This window comes from Coenobita brevimanus, chromosome 51 (assembly GCF_032717465.1).
Source record: "Coenobita brevimanus isolate Jiangsu-jjx chromosome 51, ASM3271746v2, whole genome shotgun sequence".
Lineage (NCBI taxonomy): Eukaryota > Metazoa > Arthropoda > Malacostraca > Decapoda > Coenobitidae > Coenobita > Coenobita brevimanus.
Genome location: NC_137004.1, coordinates 18,765,282 through 18,773,937, shown reverse-complemented (window position 1 = coordinate 18,773,937; position 8,656 = coordinate 18,765,282).

The window sequence follows — 8,656 nt, the reverse complement described above, 5'->3', positions numbered from 1 at the left end:
CTGGAATTATACATTTATTATATACTTTTCGTTTCACAAATATTGGCAAGTTACTTTTCATAATGGCTTTATGTTTACCAAAAGCTTTCCATGCAAATGTAATGTGTATTTTTTTTTTTTTTTTTTCGGTATCATGGGCTTTCGTTAATTTTAGGATTTGCCCCAAGTAAATTATTCTCCTCGACTTCTTCAAGAAATTCTTTGCTTATTCTGATGTCGCTCTTTGGTGTATGTGGATTAAACATTACTCTAGTTATACTCCGGTTCATCTTTTGCCCTACTTTGAGACTTTCTTTGTTCAGGTCATTTAACGTTTCTTGCAATGTCTCTGCTGTTTCTGAGATTAGGACAATGTCATCTGCAAATCTTAAATGGTTACCTTTTCTCCATCTATGTTTACTCCTTGGTTCTCTCAGGCTAGCTTTCTGAAAATACTTTCTAGACATGCTGTAAATAATTTTGGTGAAATTGTATCTCCCTGATGGACGCCATTTTCAATCTTGATTTTTTCCGAGTCTTTATGTAATTTAACTGTAGCAGTTCCCTCTTTATATATGTTTCCTAGCAGTTTTACAATGTTCTCATTTACTTTTTGTTTTCGCAATGAATTTGTAATTGCTATGTGCTCCACTGAGTCAAAGCCTTTTCGTAATCAACAAAACCTAAGCCCAAGTGGTTTATTATACTATATAGTTTTCTCATTTAACTGATTCATTGTGTGTAGATGATCAGCAGTCGAATACCCGCTTCGGAATCCTGCCTGTTCGCTAGGTTGGTTTGCTTCTAAATTTGTTATTTAGTTCGTAAGGACTTTATTGAAGATTTTGTAAATGATTGATAATAATCTAATGGGTCGATAGCTATTAAGATCTTTTGAGTCGCCTTTTTGTAAAGTAAAATAAGTATTGTATTACACAGTGTCTTGGGAATTTTCTTGTTTTTTATACATTGAGTAAATAAGTGGGCGAGACTGTTTTGTACATCCACTCTTGCATCCAACAGCAAATCTGCTATTATTTCATCTTCTTCCGGCGGTTTCCCTCTTTTCATGTTTTTAAGAGAAATGTTCACCTCTACTGGTGTTACCTCAGGTATTTCACTTGTGTCAGCTGAAAAGTTACCTATTGGTACTACTGTCTTTGATGTTTACAGTTCTTTGTAAAATTCTTCAACTTTCTTCACCAACTTATCTTTGCATTTAATAACTTCACCATTTTTGCCTTTCAGTGATATAATTTGTTGTTTTCCTAGTGTCATTTTACTTCGAACCTGTTTCAGACTTTTCCCTTTTTTGATGGTTTCGTTGATCTGATCCATGTTTCTCTTTCTTTTTTCTTCTCTTTGTCTCTTGTTGATAAGCTAATTTAATTCTGCTCATTCTATTTTATCTTTCTTTATTTTTTACTTTCATTTCCTTCTTTTTTTTTTTCATGAGCTCGAGTGTCTTTTCCAAATATTTCTTGGCTTTGGTTGTATTAGGTTTCCCTGTTACCTCCGCTGATTCTCTAAGCACTTTTGTTAGTCTATTATTCAACTCATCAGAGTCACATTCAGCATTACGTAGAGCCTGAAATCTGTTCATTTTCAACTGAAAGCTGCTTTGTTTCCGTTTACTTTTATTATGCATATCTTTTTATTTTTAATTATCTGCTTTCTTTCACTTCTGAAATTGAATCCATTCTGTGGTCACTTTCTGCTTTGTTGATTACTGTAACATTTGTAATTGTGTTAATTTTATCGGCCATAATGAAGTCGATTTCATTCTTTGTTTCTCCATTTGGACTTCACCAGGTCAGTTTTCTCCCTGTTCTTTTGTGAATGAAAGTGTTCGTTATTCTCATATTATACATTTCAACAAAATTTACCACCTTTTCTCCTCTTTCATTCCTTTCTCCAGCTTCAAACTTTCTTATACATACTTCTCCATTTTTTTATTTTCCACTATTTGCATTGAAGTCTCCCATGAGTATAGTATATGTAGTCTTTTCTTCTTTCACAATCTGGGAAATTTTGTCTTAGAATGTTTCTATTTCTTCATCTGAGCTTTGAGAAGTCGGTGCATATACTTGTATTACTTTCTGGGTGTATTTTTTGCACAGTCTAATTACAATTCATGCTGTTCAGTCAGATACACTGCTGAATTTGACAATGTTGTCTGCAAGCTTTTTGTTAATTAGAAATCCTACACAGCTAATTCTTTAATTTTGCCTTTCTCTGTTGTAAAATAAGTGATTGCTGTCTTCGAGCTGAATTACTTTTTTTTTTCTTTTCTGTGCATCTCACTCAAATCTACAATATCCCAACTAATGTTTTCCAGTGCAGTCATTAAGTTATCAAATCTGTAATCTTCTAAAGAACTTCATCATACCAGTTTGTGTAAGATCCCAGTCTCTAATTTGCCGACGTAGTGCCTACTCACTATCGGTGGCACATTGCCCGTATGCACAGGAGGCAGTGCAGTGGGAACTTTTGTAGACGATGGTCCAACAGGAACGCTCTTCAAATAATTTGCAATAGAATTTTTTTTGTTTGGTTGGGAAGCTTGTGGGAAATAATCTCACCTCCCTGATACAAAATTTCTACTGAGATGTAATTTTCTTGCCACCTTATTCAATATATTCAGTGCAGCCCTACAGGTATATCTCCAGGAGGTCCCACGGTTCGCGCCATCCAAAATGGTACCTCGTATTTCTACAAGGCCTTCCCCTATTCGCCACCCATGGGCGCATCAGGTAACAGTGGGATCCTGCCCCTGGACATATATATATATATATATATATATATATATATATATATATATATATATATATATATATATATATATATATATATATATATATATATATATATATATATATATATAGTCAGTGGTAGGGGGGTCATTGTCAAGTGGATCGGGCCTAAAATTTCAAATGGGCATAAAATCGTCCATTTTCTCCCAATTTACTCCAAATTTGATATGTGACATCTTTGACTAGATAACCTGTTGTGTTGCTGTCAGCATTAAAATGACTGCCGGGGACGGGTTTGCTGTGCCCGGCACAGCTTCTTGTTCACTAAGCTTTTATGCAAAATCGATACAGGGTAAAAGACCTATTTACCACGATTGTATGTACATGGACGAAAAGTCATTGTGGGTGGATCAAAGGAACTGAAAAGGAATGTATGTGATGAAGGCAGACATTAAACAATAATAAAAGCTTAGGAATGGGATCCAACAGTCTGCAGAATTTGCGATGTTTTTCAGATGACAGGTCTGAAGTCTTACTGAGGTATGGTGCTGGGAGAAAAGAAAAAGAAAATAGCAACTGATTCCCAAGAGATCTCCCGGGGGATCTGTCGGCTTTCCGAAAAGAGAGAGAGAGAGAGAGAGAGAGAGAGAGAGAGAGAGAGAGAGTGTTTATTGTATCTGTTGAATGGAATCCAATCATATTTTTGTACAGAATTCCTATGAGCTTAGAACTCAAAATTATCGACTTTCCAACAAAAACTATAACTGTAACTCTATATACTCAGAATCCCAGTCAGTGGCTCAGTGCTACTGCAGATCAGTATATATTTGCTATATGTTAGCATTAATAGGCCGCCATGAATCACTCCAGTATAACTTGGTGTTTGGTAGAGCAGAATAGCAGAGCTGTAATGATCATGAGAGGATCAGCTGATCCAGTATTAATCCTTACGGGCGGGGAACTCCTAATCTGAATAATGTGTGTAGCGGCAAGAAGATAGAAATGACGTCTTTGGGCTGAGGGGATCCAACATGTATTGCCTATCGGACGTTATAATAGCATGTCTACATGCCCGATCATACGGCATATGTATTAAACACTGACGCTTAGCAAGAACTACTGGGTCTACTCTCCATGCCGGTAACGTTTGAATCTGCACTTTAAGTATTACCAATTTTTGCGCCACAATGGCTCATTTGTATTATCCAATTCTATCTTCATTCGATTATATTAAGCATAAAAGATACATTTCGAACTAGAGTGGCTAGATATAGGCTTCATTAATCCTCTCAGTACGAGAGGGCTTTCTTAAGTTGAATAAGACGATCAGGAGGTGGCAAGGGCATCTAAAGGAGACCAGACCAGCGTTTATTGAAGATCAGGAAAGATGTACTGGATATATATTTAATCCTTATGCAGACTGTCCTAAACACACCACTGAGAAAAGAAAAGAGGCGTGAGGCAATGAGCTTAATGAACATAATTCAATAATAACGTAGAGTAACCCCTCAAGAGTATCAGCCCCCTTACCGCACGCATCACTCTGAAACATTGACGAAGCTTGGTGGCATATGGGACTACTTGCGATTGTAAGGGCAAATATTGTCTTTGGTAATTATTAGGACTCGAAATAGCATAAAACATCACATACTGGGTACTATTATTTCCTGGGACACCAAGTTAGCAGAACCTTGTGTGCATCTGCAGAACTCGCTCATTTTCACATCCACCGAGCCAAAGGGGTGCGATAACTTTATGAATGACTATACAGTATACCTCAAATAGCAATTCGCACCAGAATATATCAGCTCCATATTCGGAACAACTATGGTATATAAGTAAATAGAAAAATGAGTAAATAAAAGTAAGAAATAAGATTACGCCAGTTTTTAATATTTAACTTCAATGAACGTGTTTTCTGTGAGGTTTCCATTCCCGGCAGATCTGTCACCTCGCCCAGAGGCTATGTTCGTAACGAGGTCATTCCAGTCGGTCCAATCATTCCACCCACTTCTCTAATGGCACATACATTACACCTCGGATCTGATGCTTTTAGTTAACCTATTAGCTCTTAATTATCCGAGATTAAAGGACGGAGCCGTAATGAAACTAATGGCAGGAGTAAATTACACGGTCATTCGAATCCCAGCAGCAACACATTGATGACACGGAGGGGAGATGGGGTCGGTGTGGAAGGGGAAGAGTGGGTTGAAGGGAATGAATAGGCCATTACTGGACGACCGTGTGGATAGTGGAAGGTGAGGAATGTGATGAAGGGAGATGAAAGGGGATCCGTGGTTGCAAGAGGGCCACAGACAGGTAAGAGACTAGAGGAGGATAAGGGTAAATCGAGGCGGGAAGAGGAAAGAAAGGAGGGAGTACAATGTAATACAAAGGTAAGCAGACAGCAACATATCGTTTGGTGTTTTGGAAGAAGTTTGTTTAGGGCTGGTTATCACTAAGGTCTCTATTCTATGAGTCAAGGATAGCAAAGCAGCAGTTCCCCTATACTTACTAATCCTTCCAACCAAAGCCAGAAGAAATAAGAGAAGACTACCACGTTACATAGAAAAGCTGTCATGGAAATTCCGTAAGAAAATAATCATGGAAAGCACATTACTCTGCCTAGTCTTGACGAGTAGGGGAAAATACGTTTACAATTATTTAAAAGTAGAAATGATTTGCTCCATGTGAGTGAAAACGATCGCTAACAATAACCATTATCTCGAGCACAGTACGGCCGATCTACTGCAGTATAATATATTATTTGACAAAAAAAGTATGCTTGGAGTAAAGCCCCTCGAAGTCATGAAAATTTATCTAGAGCATAAGTTCCGAATGCAGCCTTTTAACCAAATTTCACACTAATCAGAGTCATTAGTTCTCTCTTCACTACCGAAGCAAAAGAGCTCTGCAAGTTATTCTTATGTGATTATTTATCATTTACTGTTACATAAATAATTAAATGGGTGGCACTTCAAGTGACCTAACAGTTTTGATGGTGACAATCGTTCGGTGATAGCATTTATATGGAAGGTACTGTACACACTGAGGTTGGTTTTCACAAGCAGTGGCCAGATTAACAGATCCATGAGTAAGAAAGGCTTAAAATATTTGTGTTTCTTACCTGCAGCGTTATTGCTTTAATGGTCAGAGAAAGTGCTTGGAAGTCAGTAATATTGGAACCACACAAACGATCTAAATACTTCACACCACCCATACTTTTTTATGACTGGCTGCAGTTGAAATCTGACACACACACACACACACACACACACACACACACACACACACACACACACACACACACAACGTCATCCAAACATTTTCACTTCATGCCTTTCCCCCTACTCCTTTCAACCATACAGTAATTTCATTTTGCCAATATGCCTACCCTCAGAATTTGTTCTGTTACCCCCGGTTTTGTAGCCATCGTTTTAGATGTTTCTCGTATGACTTGGTTCTCAAGCTATGTATAACTTTTGTAACTCTTTGCTGTACCTTCCAGAGCCTCTCCATAGTCCGTTTGTAATAATGAACCACTTGGCACCGTGCCCCTTCCTGTTATCGATGCTGTCTGCCTCTGTTTTTTCCTGTTGGCCCGTTGCCGCTGAGGAACAAATCTTCCAACTTCCTCTTCTGAATCCCTCCGCTGTATTTATAAAGACCTGATTCAAAGACTTTCTATTGGATCTCTGTCGTCACTAATTTTTTTAATTTTTCTTTTTTGAAGGAAGAGAAGGATATGATAGTTAACAGTCTTCTCGTATCTTTTTCCTGTTAGAACAAAACCCAGATACAAGTGCAAAGTTATCTTAAATTATTTCATACCTGAGCTTGGTAATGAGGTAATGATAATTAACACCCGGCCGCTACACTGAATGGGAAACTAATGATGCTAACTGCGTACTACCTTGCTAAAGTTTCGAAGGCAGGTCTCACATGGTCCTTGCCGTGTGCTGATCTCGGATTTTGCAACCACTCTGTTTGACCATGTGATTCTTTCACAGGGAAGTACTAAGGTGCAAGACATTCCCTTAACATATAAATTATTAACTTGTACTCCTGCTTGTGGGTTTTCCCTACCTACCTTCCTACTTACTAACATTCCTACCTGCCATACCTCCCTGCCCGCTTTTCTTCTTGCCTACCAAACTACCTACCTTCCTACCTATTTTCCTACCTACACCTACATCTCTACCTACCTACACCTACATTTCTACCTACATACCTGTCTGTGTACCTACCTACTTTCCTATCTACCTTACCTCCCATCATACGTACCTCCCTGCCTGTCTAGTTACCTACCTACTTACTTACCTACCTCCCTACATACTTTCCTAAATATCTCTATCTACTCCCTCCATCCCTGATTACCTCCACCCCCTTATGAAACAGTGACACAGACCCGTATTTAAAGTTTTTTCAATTTACCAGTGTCCGGCGAGCTGTATCAGAATTATGATAAGATACATTACTGAATTTTGAACGTCCCTTCCAAATTATAAGAATTTTATGGATGTGGTCCTGTAAATAAAGATGTTCGCTCTATAGCCATGACATTTTGTTGGTCACTGTTTCCTTGGGGTTGAGGTAAGCATGTCCACCTGGAAGAGGAGGGCACACCATCAGCTTGGGGGGATTCGTATGACATTACGGTCGTCAAAATCAGTCAAATATTGTTTCCAGTACATTTCGGATCAGGGAATCAGAGCCCCTTTTACTCCCTTCACACATCCCGCCGCGTCCTCAGGCAAGGAAAGCCCTCACCAAACATTGCCTGTAACACATAACAGTCTATTTACAAATCCAGGTCATTATTCAAATTCTATGTGCGATCTGACTAGGGCAGAGACACTGACTAAAAATTTCATGCTAGCCTGGGAATCAATACTTAGGGAAAATGAAAGCTAAAATCTTTTATACAGTTCATACTGCACCTACATTGCTTTTTCTTTTATTATTCAAAGCCCTAACACTTTACGTTCCACACTGTAGTCTTTTATAATTATGAATTTAAATTTACGTTTGTTTTAGAAAATGCCTTATTACTCACGAAACTCTTAGTTTCCACTGTGGGAATTGTGCCTTTGTTAGTAATCACGGCTCATCATCATCATCATCATCATCATCATCGTGAAAATTTTTCGCACTTAAAGATGGGCTGAGGTAAGATCCAGAATAAAAAAGAATGTATCAGAGTGGGAAAACTGTCAATAGTATGAGCAGTGCAATGGGCCAATCATTCGAAAATCATTTATGTGACTGTAGGATTAGCCATCTCTAAGTATCTGGTACGAGATGACGAAATGGGAGGAAAGAATTCTGTGAAAAATCGAGTAACGAAAAACAGAAAAAATTAAAAAAGTAACTTGAGAGACGTCGAAGGTAAAAAGAATGAAAGCTGGAGAAATGTAGAACAGAATGAAAGCTTCGGGGATGAGTAATAAGTGAGGAGTAAAACAGGATGATAAAAGGAACAAAGGGATTTGAAAATGCGGAGATTATGGCAGTCTAAAAAAGTACCATTTAAATGAGCAGGGAAGAAAGGTAGACATGCCGGAAGAAGGTGAAGGAGAGGGAACATCCGACTTGATGGTGAACCAAGACTTAGGGATGTACACCGATGTAAACTAATAAGTATCGTACAGAGAGAGAGAGAGAGAGAGAGAGAGAGAGAGAGAGAGAGAGAGAGAGAGAGGTCAGAGTATGAGAGCCGAACCGAAGGGGACAAGTAGGGGAAGGGGAGTGAAGGAAACTGACACGTTGGGTCGTATTCTGGTGAAGTTTTGGAGGGTTTCTAGCACGAGTTACCTGTGCATCTTGTGTATTGTCATACGCATTAATACCAGAAAAGGTGGCAACAAATGAATTGTTCCATGTTACCCTTTCCTCCGCCATCAGCCTGACGATTCTCTTCATTT